At 44.2% G+C, this 21,880-nt stretch overlaps 2 long non-coding RNA genes across 8 annotated transcripts in view; one reads left to right on the plus strand and one right to left on the minus strand.

The window, feature by feature from the left end:
- On the minus strand, positions 1-21,760 carry LOC138685644 (uncharacterized). 7 transcript variants are annotated; one of them, XR_011324987.1, is made up of 8 exons: positions 21,071-21,760; positions 19,862-20,005; positions 12,478-12,669; positions 11,004-11,075; positions 10,020-10,159; positions 4,812-4,996; positions 2,358-2,479; positions 1-545 (listed from the first exon to the last, which is right to left on the minus strand). It is a non-coding gene; the product is annotated as an uncharacterized lncRNA (long non-coding RNA). The 7 variants fall into 7 exon arrangements; XR_011324990.1 differs by having other exon boundaries at positions 4,812-4,999; positions 19,862-21,759; XR_011324985.1 differs by having other exon boundaries at positions 19,862-21,758.
- Positions 6,468-21,880, plus strand: part of LOC138685643 (uncharacterized) — a 27,083-nt gene continuing 11,670 nt past the window's right edge. Inside the window, exons 1-2 of the long non-coding RNA XR_011324984.1 lie at positions 6,468-6,591; positions 6,676-6,748. This is a non-coding gene — a long non-coding RNA (uncharacterized lncRNA). The remainder of the gene's footprint in view (positions 6,592-6,675; positions 6,749-21,880) is intronic.

Below are 21,880 nucleotides of genomic sequence, written 5' to 3' on the forward strand. Positions count from 1 at the left end.
TACTTGTACATGGCATTATATTTCACAGCTTTCTTTTTACTTGGCAACGCACACTTATCTCTGATAATAATAATGGTACATGTATTTTTAGACTAACATTATGTGATGGTAATTCTACTGTTACCCAATGTAATACAAGCAGAGAAAAAAAAGCCTTTACAGAGAAGAATTGAGGAAATCAAATCAGATTTAACCTGGTGGCAGATAGACAGGATATATCTCAGAGTTTAAATAAACATTTTTTTTCATTAAAAAATAAAGAAAACAGCAGAAGTACATGTCTGGATTATTCAGTCTTCAGTTTTCATGTTCAAAGACTCTCCCTAATTGTCTGATTTTGCTGTGCAGAGTGTAAGAACAGAACATGTACTGTATCTGTCACGTCTTTGTAACCCAGAGGAATGAGAACAAGTCTAAGAGCAAGGCATTTCAGAGCACCCCTCATGGGTCTGACAATGGCTGTATCATCAGGGACAAGTGACATTCCTTCCCTGTTCTCCTTTCTCATCTCCAGAATTAAGGCAATAACACAAAGCTGTAGATATCTGCATTAGAAGAAGAAAAAAAAAAGTCAAGTGGAGGTGATAAAAAGTTGCTTTTCACTAGCAGTAATTGGCTGCATTGAAAGCTATGGGTAAAAGTGAAATAAGCTGTGTTAGCATCATAGTACCTTTTGCTTTTACCTGTCCTATTTTTACACAGGCAAGCAGCTCAGCCTGCATTCCCAGGCAGCTGCCATGGCTGAGCTGGCAGCAGCAAATTGCTGACTTGGTCATTCATGCTGGGCAAATGTGCTCCAAAAGCACTCAGTCCACAAGCCAGACAAGAGCTCAACAGACCACGGGTAAAATCCTGGCCCTAAGTGAAAACTGTGGCTAACTTTCTGTAGATGGAAGCATATTCCTTACTGCCCTGTAGTCTTTCTGGGTTAGCACAGGGTAACCAGGAAATACTTCTTCCCCTTGTTCCTGCACTATCAACTCTCAAGCTGGCTTGGGAAGCAGAGGTATACAAAGTGGGGACCTTGGATACTGCAGAGAAACTCGCAGAAGTGTTCGCTCTTTGTATGGGTGCTCCAGACACACAGTAAGAAGGATTTCTACATGAAATGCCTTTGTTAGCTAATTATCTGGAAACTATCTGGATATTAACTCTGATATTAAGTTCAATAAAGATACTTACTTGAAAAAAAAATCTGGAAGAGATAACAAGTCTTGCAAAGGTTTATAAAGCCATGTGTGACAGAAAAATGAAAGCAAATTACACTTAGTTTTCTTTCAAGGAGATCAAAGTCATAGGGCCTTCTGGGTAAAACATGCTAACCTTTGTTTACACCATGTTCCTTTGGTGCCTCCTACAGTTTTTTTTTTTTTCAAATTCAAATCCTCTTACCCCCTCCCTGAAGGCTGTTGATCTCTAACTTTATTTAAGAGGCAGTTTCAACACCCCTTTCCACAGATTATTGACAGCCCTCTTCTGTCCCCAAATGGCAATGCCTCTTCAGTTAACAAGATCCCCTCTGACGGACTGGGCTGAACAATTAGCAAATCACTGATGTAGCAAGGTGTAAAGCTTCTCCCTTCGCCTATCCCATCTACTTCTGATGAATCAGCAAATCTCAGCACGAAGCTGTTCAGTACTTAAACTTTGTCACCTATTAACATGAAAACAGACAGCAGCTCCTGCTCCAGACATACAAGAGAGATTTATAGATACAGCTTGTTACTGGCCCCTGGCTGAAACAAAATACAGCAATAGGGGGTTTGAGGCCACTGGACCTCAACCCTTAGTTTCAAGGGGTGTTGTGACGATGTGAATGGCAGAAAAGGATCCAGAATTTGAATTAATTGTATCTTTCTCTAGAAGTGATCGTAGGCCAGATCAGTTCCTGAGGATAAGGAGTAATATATTCCTTTTGATAAACCCCATCTGAGGTTACTGCTTCCAAATGCAGGCCCTAATAACAATTTAACTCAGAATCTACTATGGCTTTTGGCAGATGTAAAAAAAAAAAAAAAATTAAAATAAATTTGTACAGCTACCTATTCATCTTTGTTGGGGAAAATCCTCAGTTATAGGCTCAAGCAGTGGAGATCATGTGTCTTTCACAGCTTGAAATCCTGGCAAAAAGGAACTTGAGGAATTTCAGCTATTCCACATGACACCGGGCTTGCCTTGCTACTTCCTTCTGAGTAATCTGCCCCCCCAAAATGAAAATCTGAAGCAGCGTGGCATTTGTACAGAGGTGACGTTTTGTACCCAAGAGCTGCTCCTTATTTACGGTACAATGCCAGCTTTCCCAGCCATTGCTCCAGTCAAGCAGGACAGCGTGCAGCCTGCAGCAGAACGAGCATTACCTCGCATTATTGTTTTCCCTGGGAAAACAGCATGACTGGGATACGCACTACTTTCCTTCTCTCCACAGATATATCAGCCTCCACAAAAGTGGCCATTCTGGTCCAAATCCAAGAGGTTTGGCCTGCAACGTAAACAGAAAATGTCTCACAGCTTGAAGCATTTCACTTGGCTGCTCCCCCCCCTCTACCACCACCAGAGACTTGACGGGGATTGAGTGCAGCCAGAGGTGAGGGAGGTCCCTGGCGTGGTGCCAGTGGCCATTTTCTCCCCAAAAGTTCAGAAATTCACCTGCCTCGATTGGCTGGTACAAAGTAGCAGAAGAGGAAGGAATCCGCAGGGAGAGGAGGGGAAAAAAAAGTCAGACACGGGACAGATGACCGGGGGGACAGGGAAGAGTCAGGGCAAAGAGGCGGGAAAGAAATCTGTCAGAAACCAGGGAGGAACGACACACAGCGTCACCCTCTGCTTGCGTGACAGGCCTCCCCGCACAAAGGGGCTGGAAACAACCCTCTCCGGAATTATTTCGCCCGGCACATGTATCTTTAAGCTATTTAAAACAGAACCGTTTTCATCCAGGTTCCCCTTACGCCAGAAACGTCCGTTCAGGAAACTACCCACTGCCTGGACCCTCTGCCCGGCAGGGCCTGGCGCTCGCCGTGGGCCAGAGCCAACTTTTTTTGAAGGCTCGCGTCTGTCTCTGCGCTACGTTGCCAGGTGCTGTCTCAAAGCCACTGAACCAGACAAATCCGCACTTGTTCCTCGCTCCTCGACATTTCCTTCGCGGGGCCGGCAGAGGTGGAGGCGAAAGGGATCGGCCGCGGCAGCAACAGCTCCCGGCGGACACCCCGTGTTGCCCCCGTTTCGGAGCGGGGGTGCGCGAACACTCCTGCTCCTCTTGATCCTGTCACCGGCGAAGCGGTCCCGGAGGCAAAGAAGTAGCTCAAGTATTTGGCAGACTTGAGCTGAATCTGCAGAAAGTGTTATTTCTAGCCCTCCGAGAACGATGCGCAGACCTCGGGTATAACTCATCCCTCCCTACGGCCTCGGGGCTGCGCTCAGGCCACGGTGCCATGGACAGTCCGGGACAGGCCCCGCCATGCCAGAGCGACCACACACCCATGCTTCTTCACTTCAGCTCGGCCTGTCCTCCTCTTTGGGGATTTCGGTGGCCCGCCAAAGGGGGGATGCCTCCTCATGGCCTGGCGAGCAGGGGCATTTCTGCTGCCGTAGGGCGACCTGACCTCTGAAGCGCCTCACCTTTCTCGTCAGTCGCTGAGTGCTCGTGCGGTCCTCCCTCTTTTCAAAATAGGGAAGTGGAATACTTGGCTGAAAAACAGCCTTTCCCTTTTTTCCTGAAGGTTTCCTTCATCTTTTTGGAGATTTTCTATTGCCGGTCCCACCTCCCGGGTCAATGGATACACTTATTTTGCCATGGTGCAAAGTAGAGTACCAAGAGCTGTTGGGGTTTTATTGTGCTTTTTACCCAGCACTGAACAATTTGTCTTAGATGTGGCTGCTGCCAGGCCTGAGCTGCTGCCTGTGTGTAGGAAGGTGCCTGGGTAAATATAATGCAGCATAAAAATGAGCGCTTGAGAAAGAAAGAGATACTTGACCCCGCTGCAGGACTGGTTCAAGGATCCTGATGTTGGAAAAGCTGCATCCTCCGTCCCTTCCCTCCCCTTTCCCCCTCCAAAGACCCAGAAGCATTTTTCAGCCTTCTGGTTTTCAAATGGAAGACACATGTCCAAAAAACATGTGTCCAGGTGTAAAGTGAGTGAAACTTCGTATGGAGATGCTTTTGGTGGACATTTAAGGCAGATGAACATCTTAACTTTCAGTGTCTAGGCTCCCTCTGTAGCCAGAGGAGGCTCTTCTGGAGGGTGAGGGGAAACATGACCCAGTCTGGGTGCTCTGGGGCTCAGAGACACTTTCCCCAGACCACCGAGGGCATGCGGGACTGGACGTGGAGTTATTCTGTGATTCTCATCAGCACAAGACAGAAAGCTTTTTTTCCTCTTTCTTCCCACCAGTTCCTCTGTTATATATAAGCCAAATGAATTCCTGTGTGACCCAATAGTTTGAACTAATTTTGAAAACACCGTTCTTACTACTTTTAATGATGCTCCTTCAGTCACAGGAGGTTCTTTGTGTTTCCAGAAATGTCACTAGCCTTCATCCTGCTACGTTCACCTGTGGTTACCTAGAATACTGAATTAAGGGATTTTGTTCCTTCTATTTGGTAATAGCAATAAAAAGCTCTATCCCGTCAATGCTTTGTGAAAGCAGGGTCCATAATTAGGACTAGATTTTAGCAGTAACTAGCCCTCGCTTTGCTCTGTGTTTCAGAGCCTCTGTGGTCTAGTTGCCTAAGCCCCCTTTCCAAGACTGATATCAACCTGCAGGAGCGATCTCAAGGAAAATCGCTTAATTCGTCAAGACATGCAGTTACATACTTATCTCCAAAGCTGTACACAGTCCTGCCAATGTCAGCGGTGTTTCTCATGTGCGTGAAATGAAGACCCTACTTCAGCCTTTCACCAAACCAATGTCAGGGCAGAATTGCCACTCTTGTGCCATCAGTCAAAGTGAACATTGTCTGATCATCTCAAGTAATGATAATCTGAAACAACCTTTCGGTCTGCTGAAAGACAGACAAAAATTCAGCAATAAAAATATTCCCTCTTTTGGAAAGGTCAAACACACAAAAAAGACATTTTTGAAGGAATGCTGGATGACCCCCAGAGCCTCTCACAGGCAATTTTCCTGCCCCTGCACTGTTTGGAGTTTTAATTGCCTCTTTGGGGAGGTGCTAGTAGCTGCCTGAAAGTGCAGTCACAATTCAGCAATTTGGCGCACGTGACTTCTCCGAATATGGGAGCAATTAGCAAAAAGTGATATGGTGAATGGTAGCGTAAGCACCAGATTCTGGACAGCATTCAGACAAGAAATCTAAACCAGAAGAGAGTGGAGCAGACGGAAATCCAAACAAGCTTTCACAGAAATAAAATGTATTGGCTATAGTTAGATAATGAGAGTCTAACATTAGAAGATTGAATTCAAAGTCACCATCGCACTCCTAAACCTCGCTGACTGAATGGGTTGCAGCAGACAGTGCAAGTTCACAAAAGCAGTTTCTGAGAAAAAAATATCCAAAATACTTAGTAGAAGTAGCTTTAAAGACTTCTGGGAGAATTAAGTAAGCCCGGATTGGACAAGGAGCACACCAGTTCTTAGTGGAGAGGAAAAAAATCTGTATTCTAGGCATTAGTTATTTATTTAAGACTGTAAAGATTTGGGTGTACCCATAGGATCTAATTTCCTAGATTATTTTTGGTTATATTGTGCATATAGCATTGTTCTCAGCAACCTGCAGGATGCCACGAAACGTTAACAGTAAGTTTAAGACATCAGCCAGTGAGCAGTTTCTGTCTTAGGGACAGCAAGTCCCTGAGTCATTAAATCCTTCCCATTTCAAACAACTGCAAGCTGCATTTGTCCTAAATCATGTCTCTCCAGTACAGCTATGTTTGCTTTAATAACTGGAAATGAACTAATTTTAACCAGGATAGTACTGTCTCCTGGGATCGTTACACTTGAAATAGCTTTTGCCCTGTCAGTGAGGTCCCCACTCTCTCCAGGACCTGAATGCGGTGCCCGGCCATGTCTGCTGTGTCTGGGGGTGGCTCTTGTGCCCCGACAGGGACTGGGCTGGCTCACTGCTGAGGCAGGCGAGCATACGACAGCAGAGAAAGGAAAGAAAGAGGAATGGAAATTGGGAAGACACAGAAAAGGGAGGAGGAGTGATACAATAAAGTAGAAGGTAAACGTGGTGGCTAGAAAAGTAAGACGAGGCACAAGCAGCTGATCGATGAATTAGCAAGGGATAATTAATTGGTGAGCAAATCCAGAGGGCAATGAAATTAAATAGTTAATTATGCAATGGAGCAAACAAACAGCAAATTAATTAAATGTATGTGGATCTACCAGATGCTCTGATTATTTAAGGCGAAACATGGTTAGTGAAACTATTTATTCTGTGGTATTTCAATTATTCATGGTATCTCCGGCCATGGAGATTACAGCCTGTTTAAATGCAAGGTCCAACCACGTGCATCTAAAAAAGCATTTATCTTGATAGTGCAAGTGAGATGAGTGGGACACTGATGGAAAGTGGTAGGGACCACAGCTGTTCTGAATAAAATGCCTTGAAAGAAGATGTTATAACAAGATAATGTATATTATGTTGCTTCTTTTTCTTTTTTTTTCTTTCCTTTTTTTTTTTTTTATTTTTTGAATAATCGGTTTGAATTGTTACAGCTGAAAATGGAAGTTGGAAATGTTAGGCTCTTGCTGCCCCTGACAATGGAAGCTCTACCGTGTCTGAAGCAAGGTAATTCAAACAGATACAATTGCTTATTCTTTGGTTAACTTTAAACTTCTGGAGGAAGCAAGGAATTTTGAAAATGAATGATTAACAAACTCCAATAATTTCTAATGCTTAAAAAAATTCCTTTTCTGCCTACCTGTAGATTAAAGTCTTGATAAACCCACTGTACCGTCTCTACTGTCTGAAATGATTTGGGGTTACTTTGTAACTCCACTTTTCAAGTATGGCAATGTCCTCCTACAGTCTGATCTGTTTGCATTGCCTGCCTTTTTTTTTCCAGTGGGGACTTCCTATTTATTTTTGGAATTTTTGTTCTGTAAATATTTTCCAGTTTCCTCTCTGTTAAGTAGATTTTGATCTCAGGTGTGATGGCATTAAATTGAGGTCATTCCTTTTCTCTCATTAAATGTTCCCGATGAAAACAATCGGCCCATGTCATCATTCTTGGGAATATTTATATACGGTATGAAAATTTTACTTGCATGAATAGCCATAGCGCACAGTCTGAGTGCTTTGAGGACTCAGCCAGGTGCTCCTCACTGCATTTAACAGCAGTTTTCTGAGTTGGGAGGTCGTGGGCAGCAGTTGTCTGTATTTGGAAAGTAATAGCAAATGTACCATTGCATGTATCATTCATTTATTCTCGTCACCTGCACATAAACGTCTCCCTCACCTAATACTTCACAGCTCTACAGGACACATTTATTGTCTTAAATGTTAGAGCTACAGCAGAATAAAGGCTTAAATAAACCACAGGTGTGAAAAATTCCAACTGGCAACTTCAAACTAAACACCATGAACCATAAAAAGACACTTGTCAGAGCTGCAAGGAGCAGTTTGATTAAATCATTGCTTCAGCCCAGACATGTTGGGCCTAATTCTCCTCTCCCACCAGATGACTCACGTAAAGCGTGGGCAATTGCACTGCTGTAAGACTAGTGTGGTGGCACTTGGACTCTGGAGCTCTAATTATGCCTGTCTGACACCACAGAGCTAAAATGTGCAGCTGAACAGATTTATGATGCTACACTCATCTGAGGTGAATGACTGCTCCTACTCATGGTCTGGGATCACTAAACTGAAGCAGAGAGAATTTTAGTAGCCAACATTGCCCCAGTGTTGAAAGCAACAAAACCTGCCTGAACTGCTGGTGAGGCAGATGACAAGAGATTGATCTTTTTTTAACTGTGTTTTTCTTGGTGCCAGTTGCCAGGGAGGAGCCAGTGTGGCATGTATGCGAAGTACTGCAGTTGAAAGCTCTGATGCCATCAAATTTTATGGCCCCAGCCTCTGCTCTCTGCCACTTCTGGCGTGTGTCCCCACCTAGAATCCCCTCCTGGCACCAGCTTCTCATTGCTCGCGGCAGGGCAGGCAAGGTAGCTTGCAGAGCAGGTACCTCCTTGCCTGCATCTCCCTCTCCTATTTTGGCTCCCTTCGGGAAGAGAAGGTATGGCAGCTGCATTAGGCATGCCAAGTATGAGCCTCCAGTGAGCAGGCTGGAGAGCTGCATCCTCCTCAGAGACATCTTTTACAGACCATGGCAAAGGAGAATGACCGGCGCACCAGCCCTTTCCAGCCCCAGCGCACAGCAGCGGCCAGCTGGAGAATGCAGATGCTGCGTTGCTGCCTACATGAGCAGCATGCCCAGGAAACGTAGGAAAAGAGGGGGTTTTTAAAGTGTGAAATGCACCAGTGCAATACTATTAACTTTTCTGAAAAACATCAGCATGAATAGTTAGCATTACATTACTTTGAGTACTACTGAGAAAAATGCTAGCCATTGAGCCGATCCACGCTAGTGAAAGCCACACGATCCATTTTATTCTTATGTTGATATTATTGCAGTTACAAGAGACAATTTGCAAATGCCTGGCTGTTTCATAAAAGCCAATGTACTTGGATTCACAGCAGGTACTAATTTTGCGTGCATCTGCTAAGCTGTGCGTGGCATCAACCTGTTTTTAATTACACCTGCATGTCAGGCTCAAAATGTGTCTGTGAACAGGAAAGATGAAAGGTAGGCAGAACAGGATGTCATGTATTTCCCATCACCTTTCGCTGGCTGGCTGCCCACAGAGGTAAGAGGAAATTCCCTTCTTCCATAGTGAAAATGTAAAGATTTACTAAGCTTTGCACTGCCAACAACAAGGTGTAATCACCACTTCCTTAAGGAAACATGCATGTGTTAACAGGGGTGAGCAGGAGAGCTCCAAATAGCTTTCCACACCTTCCCTACCACTGATCTGTAAAGGGCCACAAGTTAGCCCTTGCTTTGTTATATTTTACTTGCATGGAAATGTGTAAGTTAGTTGACTTAATATTCCAACTTCACTGTAAAATAAAATATGTGAAAGCAGGGGTGACCAGGGTTTTTTTCAGGGCTGGAATAACACAGAAGAAGTTAAACAACACTTCTCTGTTCTATTATTTCACCCAAGTATAGCCAAAAAAAAAAAAAAGTTTATACACAGTCATACTAATAATTCAAACTACAGCTAGAGATGGCCATGACACTTGAAACTCTGAATAGAGTGATTCAAAAGCTGCTAGATGTTAGAAGAAATGTTTTTCCCGAGGTACTTCCCACTGAATGTAAAGTACTAAGCCATTTGTGATTGTACCTTCAAGCCATTCCTTTAATTTATTCCTGTCATTTGAAATTGTTTCTTTTTCTAATTCCATTAAAAATTGTGCACTGTAAAAACTGTAGTGTGTGCCAAGAATGTGTATGTGTAGTCAGTATATAAAACACATGAACAGGGGAAGAACAACTGCTTTTGTTATTCTGGAATCCAGTCAGACTTCGAATGCTACCTCAGCCACTTCACATCAAAAACCAGCACTTACTTACAAATCAGTAATGGTAGATACAAATTTAAAAGATAAAGAAATAATTCACTACCACCTTCTCTTTTAGTATAAGTGAAAGTTGTTGAAAGATTTTGATCCTATTGCTTATTCCTCCAGTATTTCTTGGGTCTTTGGGGTCTTTCAGAAGAACCTACATGAATTAACCAGTGATAAAAAGCACCCAAGAAATCAGCCTATCCGGCAGCCTGGGGCTTGAGTTTGTGTGCAGGTAACCAACCTCAAGCCCCTGGCTTTGGTAACCAGGTCTCTGCTCTGCCTAGTCCAGGTTGATGCAGGAGAGCATCCCTGCCTTGTTCCCGGGGCAGTCACCCCTCTGGCAGCCCCAGGGGCAGGGACCGGGGGGCACTCCCCCGTGTCTGCCAGAGTTAGGGGAGGAGAAGGGATCAGGGCCAATGCATCTCACCGCTTAATAGTTGTGTCCAAGTTTTAATGAGTTTAGTCAGAGGCCTTGGAGACCGTAGTTCTGAATTCCTGCTTTCCCCAGTCAGGCACTGATCCAGTAGAAGCTGTGGTTGTAGCTGCCCTGGCACCATCTTTGCTCTCCTGGAGTGCAATATGAAAAAAAAAAAAAAGACGACTGTTTTGCAGTAGAGGGAAGGGCCTTTCAGTATAGCTCAACCTTGAAGTGAGAGAAAACAAAATAAACCAGAAATGAGGTTGAGATCCAAAGACTCCTGAATGCCTCTGCCCCCAAGGTTTCCCTCCTTTGTAGCCCCAGGATCCAAATATTCCCCAGATTTTTTGCATGCCTTTTCAATTTATGCCACCAGCTGTAATTTCAGTTTCACGGCAACCAGGCAAAATCTCACTACCCTCAGCAGCGCCCTGCCAGGTTCTACTCTTTATGAGCCCTAAAGTTGACAGAGGTGGTACCTTTACCTCTGTCCCTTGTTGCTGTGCAGATGCATTTGCTTCTGAAGGTTAAAAGCGTATGGTTGTTTTTAAAGGTTTATCCTATTTACTTATTTCATTTGTCAGTGGATGTAAGTCTTACATAATGCTTTTTTTTTCTTTTAGTTAAACCACAATTTTCATACAGCACTTCCTTTGTTACCTGAATACATTTTTTGTGCACTTTTGTTCAGGCTGCAGGAATCCAGACAAACAAGTGTTAATTCCCCATGATGTTTTCCAGCTGACAAGCCTAATTGATTTGATTTCCACTGTTTTCACAAGTGACCCCCCTCAACCCGGCATCACCACTTTTTTTTGATACCTGAGCTTTACTTTCTACTCTCACATTCCACTTCAACAAGTAATAAAGAGCTTATTAGGAAGGAAGAAACTCATTATTTGTTTTCTAAACTATGCTCCATCTGCAGCAGATTCAGTGGGTTATAGCCCTGTATTATTAATCAATACAAAACATTAGCTTCTATTAGCTTACCAGCATCTTTTATCATCAGACTGAAGTTGGGAACTTTTTTCTTTGTGTTCTGCTACCCACGCTCTAGCTAGACTAGACAGAGATAAAAGACAGCTGAGTAATATTTTCCTGAGATCCCTGATGATGCACACAGATGGCCTGTAACAAATGAAATATGCAAGGTGACGGCTGGAGTTCTCCTCACTCCAAGTTCAACTTTTATGGCTTAGAGAGTATTTCAGTCCTTACACCACAGCTTCATGGTAGAGAGATTTATTTTCTTATCTGTAACAGGATTTGTGAATCTTTGCCTACCATGGCCATTAACGGTTGCAATTGGAATTGCCTAGTAGTGTCACTGTACTTCTTCCTTCTTTCATTAAAAAACAGCTGAGAAAAAAAAATGTACTAAAAAGAGCAAGAAGAGCACGTGGGGCTTAAGAAATCTAAAAAGAAACACTGGAGAAGTTTGTTATCTGCATGAAATGAAATACAAGACTGAAGAATTCCATTAAGAGTTTTAGCATATGTAAAAACAAGCAAACAAACAAAATCCAACACATATTAAGTCAAGTGAAAGATTACGTGTTGGTAGCACAGGAAAAAAAAAAGCCCTTTAGAATAAATTAAACACAGATCTGTTTACAGTGCCTGAAAGAAACAAATATATTTGTTCTGACCTATTACTGTGTCTTCTCTGAGACAGCCTTATCAGATCACAGCCCAGCTGGTGACTGTGTCCGTCAAATTCACTTTTGCTAATGTATTAAATAATCTGACCATAATGCCTGACTGTGGATCATAGTCTGGTGAGCAGGAATTCATCCAATTTGAAATGAACATAGTTTTAAACACGTAACTCCCAGCCTTCCTAACCTCCGGTGTCTTAGCTTAGTGGCAAATCATCTTAAAACAATCCAAATATTTTCTGCAAGAAGCTAGAGTCAAAAAGTGATTTAGCTCTGCTAAACTGCAGAACAGTACTGGTAAAGCAGATGTCCTTTAACTGCTTAAGTGGCCTGGACTCCAGCAAGCCAGGAGCAGCTCACCACCATGCCAACATCCGTGTCCTCAGGAAACTGCAGGTGCAGGGAAAGAAAGATAGGAAAAAAAAAAACCAAACAAACCAAAACCAGAGCTGCCGCCTGGGAACTGTCACCCTCCCATGAAAGTGATTTTATGTGTCCCTCCACTGGGAAAGCATGCCCATAGTATGTGGCCCTGCAGAAAACTGCTCTGCGATGGAGATGTCCCACTCCTAAGCAATGCAGGGCACCTTCTCCAGGTCCCAGGAAAGAAGGTGGCAGTGGACAGCCCTAGCCAAAAGAGGTAGCAGGTAGCCAGGGGGTATGGGAGGTATGGGACTGGGGACCCCTGCAGCTCTAGGACAAATTGGGCCCCAGCCCCAGCCCTGCTGGTTGCAGTGCCAGTAAGAACAAAGAACTGGTAGCCCGTTAGGAGTGGTGGGATGAAGAGGAGGTGAGAAGATACGCACCTTTGAGAAGATATTGTGGGGAGCCAAGTGGGACCATAAGTTACGACACACAGATGCCGAACAGAGCAGATACGGTGGCTCTGAGCAACTGCGGAATGGCACATGACCCTCGCACCATGCATGTCATGTCTTCAGAGTCTGATGGGAAGGAATCTCTCTTAAAGTTTCCAGGTTTGTCTTCTCTGGGCTGTACTAAAGTATTTACATAGGTGTGTATCAATTTTGCAGCTTCAACCAATTATACAGTGATAGTTTTAAAATAAATCAATACATTATGTATGCATATAAAATATACTGTATTTCTATATATAAACCTAAGCCATTTCCTGTCTATATGGAAAGTATGGGTATTGTCTGCTGTGTGAAAAAAGAAAAAAAAAAGGATATGCTCCACTTTTTCCATTTATTGTCCAGAACATACCCTCATATCAAATGGTTTCTGATTGAAAACAGCCTCTTAATGCATTACAAGTAAAAATAAACCATTATTGTGTAATATATGATATACCCTTTCCTCTTTCAGGCAAAGCAGTGCTTGCAAATGTGTCTAGACAGTGTGATGGAAAAGCACAAATTGGCCTCTAACTATTGCCGCCCACTTATCAGACAAACCTGGAACAAAATTTAAGATATTACAGTCTCACTCTTTGCACGACATCTCTAAGGGGGAGTGTCTCTCTGAGATACAAAGGCTTCGCTGCTTACTGCAAAGCAGAAGTATCAAAAACTTTGTTAATTAAAGCATGACTAACATACCTTCATGGCCTGATGAGAATTGCCTAGTGACTGAAGCATGCCAGTGTTTCCTCTAAGCGGTGGTATGTCCTATGTACAGACGGTGTTAAAAAGTCTTCTTTCCATACTGCAGATGAATTAGTCACCTGCTGACGATCCAGACATGATCAGAATTCAGAATCTATTTGCCACATTTAGGAGGAATGCTTTTAAGTCCTAACTTCATCCTTCTACCCTGCACCTGACCATTTTTTTTAAAAGTTTTTTAACTCCCTGAGTTTATGTCTGGTAAAAAAGTTGTCTTTGACAAGGTTCTCTTTGTAAAAAGATCATTTTCCTCCTCTGGCCCACTTCCTTGACACCTTGTCATGGTAGGAAATCAACTTTGTTTGTACTTGTGCTGAGGAGTCTCAGGATGCAATGTACATCTCAGATAACAGCATTTGGGTTTTTTTATTCTTCTGTTCTTCTCCGTGCATTTAGACAATAATGATAGGGTAAAAATGGTAATGGAAAGAAAGAGCAGCAGAAGGACAAGAGAAATCAACCAACAGTATTTATCTGATGCCATTTATTTCCCACTTGCAAAATACTTTGTATTTATTATTCAGGAAGTGTTAGTCCTCCCTGTTATGAAAAAAAGAAATGGTGAATCAATAAAGAAGTGGGTGATTTTTGTATAAAGGGTGTGCTGGATGAAGTTTATAAAATTTGCAAGCACTTGCATGTTTTCATGTGTGTATGTATAGGGTATTGGTGTGCAGGAAAAGTGACTGTCTCTGGTCCCAGAGAATTTAACAGAAGCCTTGTCACACTTCCATGCCTGAATGCTCAGACACTGTGGTGGTGAAAGCTGGGCACGGGTTGGGGTGTACAAGCCCTGTGCAGGAGTAGGGTACTGGAAAACACACTGCTACCTGCTTTAGACACTTTGCTTTGGTGTTTTGGCTTCTCCTTCTACACAGAGTTATCTCTAGGTAGGTCAATGGACAGGTAGCAACGTTAAACTATGTTTTAGTCTAACACCTACCAATGAATGAGTCAAACACTCAGGAAGCTGGATTTGTTTGGGTGAAAGAAGAACCTAATAACTTTGCAGTCATCTGTAGCCTATGAATCAGCACAGGCTAAATTCCCATTCACCACTGAAGGAAAGTCTCTCCTATGCATATAGATGTGCACACATATGCACACATATGTACACATACGTATGCGCAGCTGGGAGGTAACCCAAACAGGACCTTTTTTCCCTTTTGCTTTGGAAAGCTAGTATAAGGTTTCTTCTAATAGAGGAAACGAGGAAAATGGCACATACAAAACTACTGTCTCCCCCCATACGATCAAAACGCTGACGGACTTTGCAAACATCATGGTAGTTTTGACACAGATGCCTCTGTAAATCAAGCCAAAAAGCTGTTCACTATGCACGAGAAATGTACTCATGTTTGAGCTCCGAATTCACCCATTTCTGTAAGTGAGGCTGCAGCTGTGGCTTTGCTGCTGGGACAGGCAGAAAATCAACCCAGGGAATAATCTGCAAGACAATCATCAGGAGGAGGCACTTTCCAGTTGAGTTTTGAAGTTACATGCTTTCTGCCAATGTGCTTTGGATTTGCTCTGCTATTTTTAAAACTGCAAGAAATGTCCAAGCCTCTGCCCAGCCCTCCCCCTTATGTTTGGTGCACTTATCGTGGTTGGCGTCCTGTCTGAGGCAGGAGATCAGTCAGGAAGTTAACCAGGGGTCCAGATGCTGCTCTTGGAAATGCTCATGCCAGAGCCAGGCTTCCACGCATTTCAGCTGCCAAATTCCCTCCACACAAATGTCCACGGTTTCTGGCTCTCGCACTGGGGTAGTTGGAGGAAAAGCCTGAAGAAGAATGTTTTCTACTCTACAATTAACAGGGAGGAGCAGTGCCAGGGGAGTAATACTGCTGACATACGCTGGCATGCTTTGCATTACAAGTTACTGCTTTCCAGCCAGAGAAAGTTCTTGTTTGACGATGAAGATTTGTACACGTAATGGGACAGGCAGTACACTTGGCAAGCTATGCCCTCAGGAAGGGAATTTGGTTAGGCTGCTTTCCACTTACAGGTAACACTGAGATATAGATGCCTACACACATTTATATGTTAGACAAATATTGCAATCCCTACCCCCCCCCCACCCTTCCTAGCAAAGACACTAATCTTACAATAACTGCTTACTTACAGTGTAGACCGTGGTTGCTACCAATCTAGCAATTTATATTCCTTCAGGCTCCTGAAATCCCATCCCATGGAAAGCTAGGACTATATTTCAGGGTCTGTACGATATCAGAAAACTTCACATGTTAGGAATGATTTTTTTTTAAATGGGGCCTGGTTGAGCATACCCTTGGCTGAGAGGCTCTCGCTGACACCTCTGCTGTGTGGGGGACGGCTGCCTTTTGCTGAAAGTCTAGTTCTGCAGGTACTGAAAGGGCTTTTCTTCAGTCACGGTGCTTGAAGGCTAGGGCTGCTTTTGGTAAGCACACACTATACTACCTAGTCATAGTAGGAAAAAAAAACAACAACTGAAAAGCCAAACCTGAACAGGTCTACATTCCTCCATCATGATTTCAAGCCATGTTTAATCATCATGCTTCAAATAATTTGACCCCTTAGTTCCCTGCCACGAAGGTACCTGAGACTGCAGGATCTATGAACACCATCAGAATGGGGCATCCTTTCTTTGGACCAAACCTAAGGGTCACCAGAGCGCACACATGCACATGCCCTTCTTGGGACAAGAAAACGTGAGATTTCAAATCCACAGTCACATCAGTACTTTCCAGGACATTAACGATTTTAACATTCTGAACCCTGGATTTTCTTTCTTCCAATTTTAGATTACTCACTGAGAGCTCTATTGCAACCTTGGACTGTGAGCCCATAAAAGGTGGACTCTTGTCATCTGAGGCCTGATTTTGTTTCACAGGTCTCTTTCAGATCCCTCTCGGGTGTACAGTTTGTTAGTTCTGAGCTATCCTAGGGCTGCATTTCAAATTACAGCTAATGGTTATCCAAATAATTAAAAAAGAAAAAGGTTATTCAATCTAACATGGTTTCTTTTACCACAGAAGTGATAACAGCAAATGTGACAAAAGTTTTGAGCAGCTAAAAATGTAGCAGAGAGGAGAAGGACGTAGGATTTGGACAAAAGCTGGAATTCAACCTTAAGTATAACAATAAGTATCTACACTTACTGTCATAAAGATCTTCTCATCAAAAGTATGTGCTGAAAGCCCCAGTGCACGCAGCAAACACTGCACTACTTTAACTGGCCTATTTAGGGCCTGTTTCGCTCAACGTACCCGTTGGTAAGACATGGTGGCAGGACTCACTTTTTGCTCATATCTCTATATGAGGAGGCAGCACTTCTCACAAATGCCAGTAAAGGCTAGGGCATTTAATCCAAGATTTTATCTTTTGTTTAGTGGCATTTTGGCTTTAGTTTCACTACCCTGCTGTCAAAGACATTTGAGCATTTTTATTGATTCAGAAATCTGGGCATTAAGACTCATCTTTATAGTTCACCAAAAAGTGAACGTTTCAAAATGTAAAACTCCTCATACAGCTTTTAAACTTTATAGGCTGAACACTGAGTGCTGTAAAATGATTTTTTTCAGTAATGGAAGCTCTATTTTACAGAAAACAGTAACCATTAATTCTGCCTGCTAAGAGCAAGTGAACAAAATCAGACCTGCTCTATGAAAAAGAAGGATTTGGTAACCATAATAAAAGTACAAATTTTTCATATCCTCTGTTTTCACAAAACCTACTCTTTCCTAACTCACGGGTTTTACTATACAGTCATATGTTAACAGAGGAATGATTTTGCACATTTTAATGCATTTGGAATGAAAAGCGATACAGGCGGAAACGGGGGTGAATGAGGGACAATTTGGAAAATAGTTTTTTCCTCTTCTTCACTGTAGTACTTCCTTACTACCTAGAAGGAACTCAGGAGGTTATCTGTGGCAGTAGCATCAGCTACGTCCTTGTCCTTCCTGGTTGCTGTTTTCCTACTCTTAAAGGCATCCAGTGCTGGAGACTCCAGAATTTCTCCAAGCAATCCATTACAGGGCTTCATAATCTTAGTATGACAGAGATTGGGTTTTTTTCCCTTGGTATCTAATAAGAATCTTCCCTATTCCAGTTTAAGCCTCTCCCTACCTCTCCAGCTCACCACAGGCTAACACAGGCATATCCTTCTGCTATATTTGCAGTAACCCTTTAGATATTTAAAGACATTCTCAGTATTGTCTCCCATCTCCTTTTCTTTACAGTAAGCAAATACAGTTTGTCCAGTCTTCCCCCCGCAGGTAATGTTTGTTGTAGCTGTGGTGATTGCTGCAATGCTCTGGACCCTCCCCAGATTATCTGTGTCTTTCTTATGTGCTGTGACCTCACTGAATCCAATGGGGCCAGATTCATGGACAGTCAAAATATCAGCGTCACCTAGAGTCTTCTGGCCCTTGAATTTCTTTTCTAGCACTGGTACTGGGCACACCACAGCCCCCAGACTGTATGAGCTGCATATAGCATCTGCACAACCCCAGGCATGCTCCAGCAGCTTCTAGCATATACATGGCACCCCTTCAAAGGGAACTATAGGCATCTTGCCTCCACTTTTTATAATGATGGTGTTTCAGTGGGAGCCTGGCCCCAAACTAATCTTGCTTCCCTTTTTTGGTCCCAGACCTCACAGGCACACAGGACAAGATGATGCGCCTTGGCAAGTCATTGAGCTCTCCTTGTCTGCAGAGAGCAAAATCCTTCACGTGAGGGAACTGCATGTGGGAAGGATTGAGAATTCAGCAAGTTCTCCTTGCATAAATCATCTAACCTCTCTCACAGTGTCCTTCAGCTGCCTGAGAGCTTATTACCCCCATCTTGCTATACTGCATGCTAATCCTGTGGCTTTCCTGAGAAACTTATGAGTACAGAATATCTACAGAGCAGCTACTTGGTCATCTGTTCTTTTCTTTGCAAAGCATTGCATCCTTACCACTGTCTCTAGACTTGATGGAGTTTTTGGGAAACTGGTTTTTGGCAGTGGCTTTTTTTAATAGACTTGAGCCCCATCACCAAAGAGAACGGCTTCAAAATTGCACCAGGGGGAAGCAGGCATGTGCAGTCACTAGAGGAAAGGAAAACAGTTGTGTACTGTCCCCTAATGACTGCTTTTCACATGTATCTGTCCCATGAACCATGTTCTCTCTCCCTGGCTATACAATCTGGTTGCAGGAGTTGGATATGAAGGGCTGGGAGGGAGTTTGTGGTGGCTGAGGGGAGTGTTTGTGAGGGCAGAAAAGTTGCGCTGTTTTGCATGGAGGCACCTACAGAAAGCTCAGGGGCCAGGGCTTCAGGTTAAGGTGGGTTAAATACACATACAACTTCTCAGAGGGCAAGGTATAGGAAAAGGTAAATAATTGTCTTTGGACCATCTAGGAATAGTCGCACTCGTGTGGACCTGGAGTGAAGGCAGGACAGGCAGGGTCCGAGGCTGCTCAGTCACAGGGTGCTCCAGAACGCCTCCACCTCCACACACAGTTAGCATTTTCGTAGCTGTACCTGCTACTGACTGCTGAATGGCCCGGATTCAGCCTCTGGCCGACAGTCAGCCTGTTCCTCAGCATGGACATGGCCTAAAAGCATCTCTCATGGGTTCAGACATCCTTTAATTTTGCTAAGAAGTCCTGAAGGTTAAAGTAGCAAGATGCCCAGAGAGCAGCCCATGGTGTGCTGACCACACAAGTAGACATATGCAAGTAGACCAGAGGGCCGTAACAGCCCAGAGCTGGCCTGGGATGGATTGCCAAAGTACTTACCCAGCATGCTGGCAGGATTTTTCAGCCCTTGCTGCTGTTACTGATGCTTATGCAGATGAATTTAATGCTAGCTTAGAAATTGCTTCCTGAGCAGTACTCGCACCCATGAAGTATGGATGTATTTTGGGAGGGAGTAAGATACTTCAAAAGGTACCTCCCTCTTTTTCCCTTGGTCTGTGCTAGCAGCCTTCCAGTTCACGCCAGCCCTCCCCCAGACGGCAGTCCTCGTTCCTGCCATGCAAACCTCCCGGCACTCCCCCTCAAAGCCCTGACTCTGCCATAGGAAGGGAAGTCGAAGCCAATATTTTCCTCCCAGGATGACAGGGAAAAGAAGAGCACTTCACCTTACATTGAAATTCCCTAAAATAAGGGCTAAATAAGCTTGAAAGAGACTGCCCGGTGCGTGCGTGTCCATCTGGGAGCAGGGAGCTGGCGGGGGGAGGTTTGACCGCCACCAGCGCGCACCTCCCTTCCTCGACTGACCTGGCGAGTGCCCCCCGAGGATCGCCCCGTACCCCGCTCCCTGGCAGGGTGGCATTCTCCCGCGAAGGAGTGATCCCATTACCCAGGCCCCTTGTGTAATTCTGGTTCCCAGCAATTGTTTTCTGGTGACCTTTTATTGTTAACAATTAGCGCTGGAGCTGGAGCACAACTGGTGTAAGCATATTTTACATCCTCCTCAAGCAAACAAAAAAGCTGGGTGGGCACGGGCTTGTTTCCTGGTTCACACCCATGACTCCTTTGTGTCTCGGATCTCCTCCCACCGTGTGTCAGAGTCAGCAAACCCACTCCCTTACCTTTTGGCTCCCATATAGAGTGACGTCTTTGAGGGATGCGTAGGCATGCTCCGTGTGTCCCATTCTCCTTTCACATCCTATAGGAATTCTGCCTCTCCCTGATACTCAGTCTTTCCTTATCCATGAGGCCAGAAATGTAAATCCCTGTGCAGCAGAGTGCAAAGAGCGAGTATGAAGGATGGTTTCTATTTATTTAAATGTACAGGCCATAAACACCGCCCTCCAGCACTATGCTTTGGGTGCTTGTGTATACGTCTGTACAGTAAATATCTTAACAGCCGGTTCCCTCTGCTCGACCCCAGTGATATACATGTGCCCCCGGAGACACAAACACATCAACCGTCTGCTAATCATCACGTATAACAACATAGATTTTCTTCTCTCCCTCCACTTTATTAAACTATGTTTGGGGAGAAAAGGCGTAGTTGGCTGCCTGCTCCGAAACAGACAGCAATTCAGACCTGTGGTAGACCTAGAATATGCCAAGTTCCTGAACTGAGGACCCTTCCCAGATGTATAGCACTTTGCCAATAAGTCTTTGTCTTTCCTGTGGGGGAGAAACGAAGGTGGGGAGGCGAAAGAGCAAGGGAAGACAGTCCGGTCTAATCTTGTTTCCTGCAATACGGCATGTGTGTGTGAGGGGGTGTGCGCGGGCGGCGGAGGGGGGGACACTACGTTAATCAAATCGCGATCCTTTTAGGGTACAATAGGCGATGAAAACCAACTTGAATTTATCCTGCAGCCTGTTGGCAGCTAACACACAACTCACTCTTTCTGTGGATAGCTTTACTTAGCAGGTCTGTGCCATGACTAATGAAGCCATCTCTCCGCTAGTGTGCTAATTCCAGACCTTTTGGGAAGGAGCCCGGCTGCAGCTCGCTGCATGGCCCTCCCCTTGCAGGCTCCTTATGGCCACCCTGCAGGTCCCTCCCACTGCCTGCACTGTGCTCGGGAAAAGTGTGAGAAAATATTTCTCCCTTAAATCTGCTTTAGAAAAGCTCTGCTTTGCAATGACATTTAAGGACAGATTTTCTGCGGTGCTTCTCATTTTATCCAAAACATTTGAAAGCCACTTCCTTGGCGATCTTCTTGCCTGCTCCTCGGTGGCACGTAATCTGATCTTGCCGTACCCACTGGCTGTGGGGAGAGGCACACATTTCACCGGTAAAGTCATAGTTAAACTAAATATTAAACTGTCCAAGAACTGACTTCCTCGACAGCTCTGATTCAGGCTCCCAAAAATGCTCTGCACGGTGAATCATGCTTCCTTCTGGAAATGACAGAACTTCCTCATCACGGTGTTCTAACTTGCCCTCTCCTTGTCTCCGGTGCTATCAGGAAAGGATTGAATTGCATGCCACATTTTTTCCGTGGTCAACAGGGAGATGCATCCTTTTTGAAAAGGAAGGATTTCTATGAGTCAAAGGATGACAAACTGAAAATTAGTACCAGCCACAGAAATACATGACAAACAACAACATAAAGCCCCGTAGAGGTGGCCAGTGGGTGTATGTTGGATATTTGCCTTTCTGGCAACTTGAGTTGCCCAACTATTGCAAGGCGAACTTGCTTTTCACCACTGAAAGTAGTAACAAAGTTGAAACTGCTAGTATTAGCTGTCTGTCTTTCTTTCCTGTGCCTGGTTTGACAGGTCTCGTCTGCTTGCAAATCAGGTAAGGCAGTGCTGTGCACGAAAGGTCCCAGCATCCAGCCCAGCTTTGGAGGACGATCGCGTTTGCCATCTGCACACCAAGGGTGTGGGGAGGGGGAGGAAAAAGGGCAGTGCTTCTGGGGGCTTGTTCCAATCAGACTTACACAGCAGACTGGTTCACAGCCATTGCGATGACAGCAATTTACAGAGACAGTTTGCCGCACAGAACTTTAAGATCAAAACAACAACCCCCTTCCTTCCCCACCCCACCCCCCGCAAACCCCTATGATTTGCTGAACAACATGTAGTTGGGATAAACACCTTACCATATGGTATATGATGACTTGCACTATAAATCAAATATTAAG

Source organism: Haliaeetus albicilla, chromosome 6 (genome assembly GCF_947461875.1).
Source record: "Haliaeetus albicilla chromosome 6, bHalAlb1.1, whole genome shotgun sequence".
Classification (NCBI taxonomy): domain Eukaryota; kingdom Metazoa; phylum Chordata; class Aves; order Accipitriformes; family Accipitridae; genus Haliaeetus; species Haliaeetus albicilla.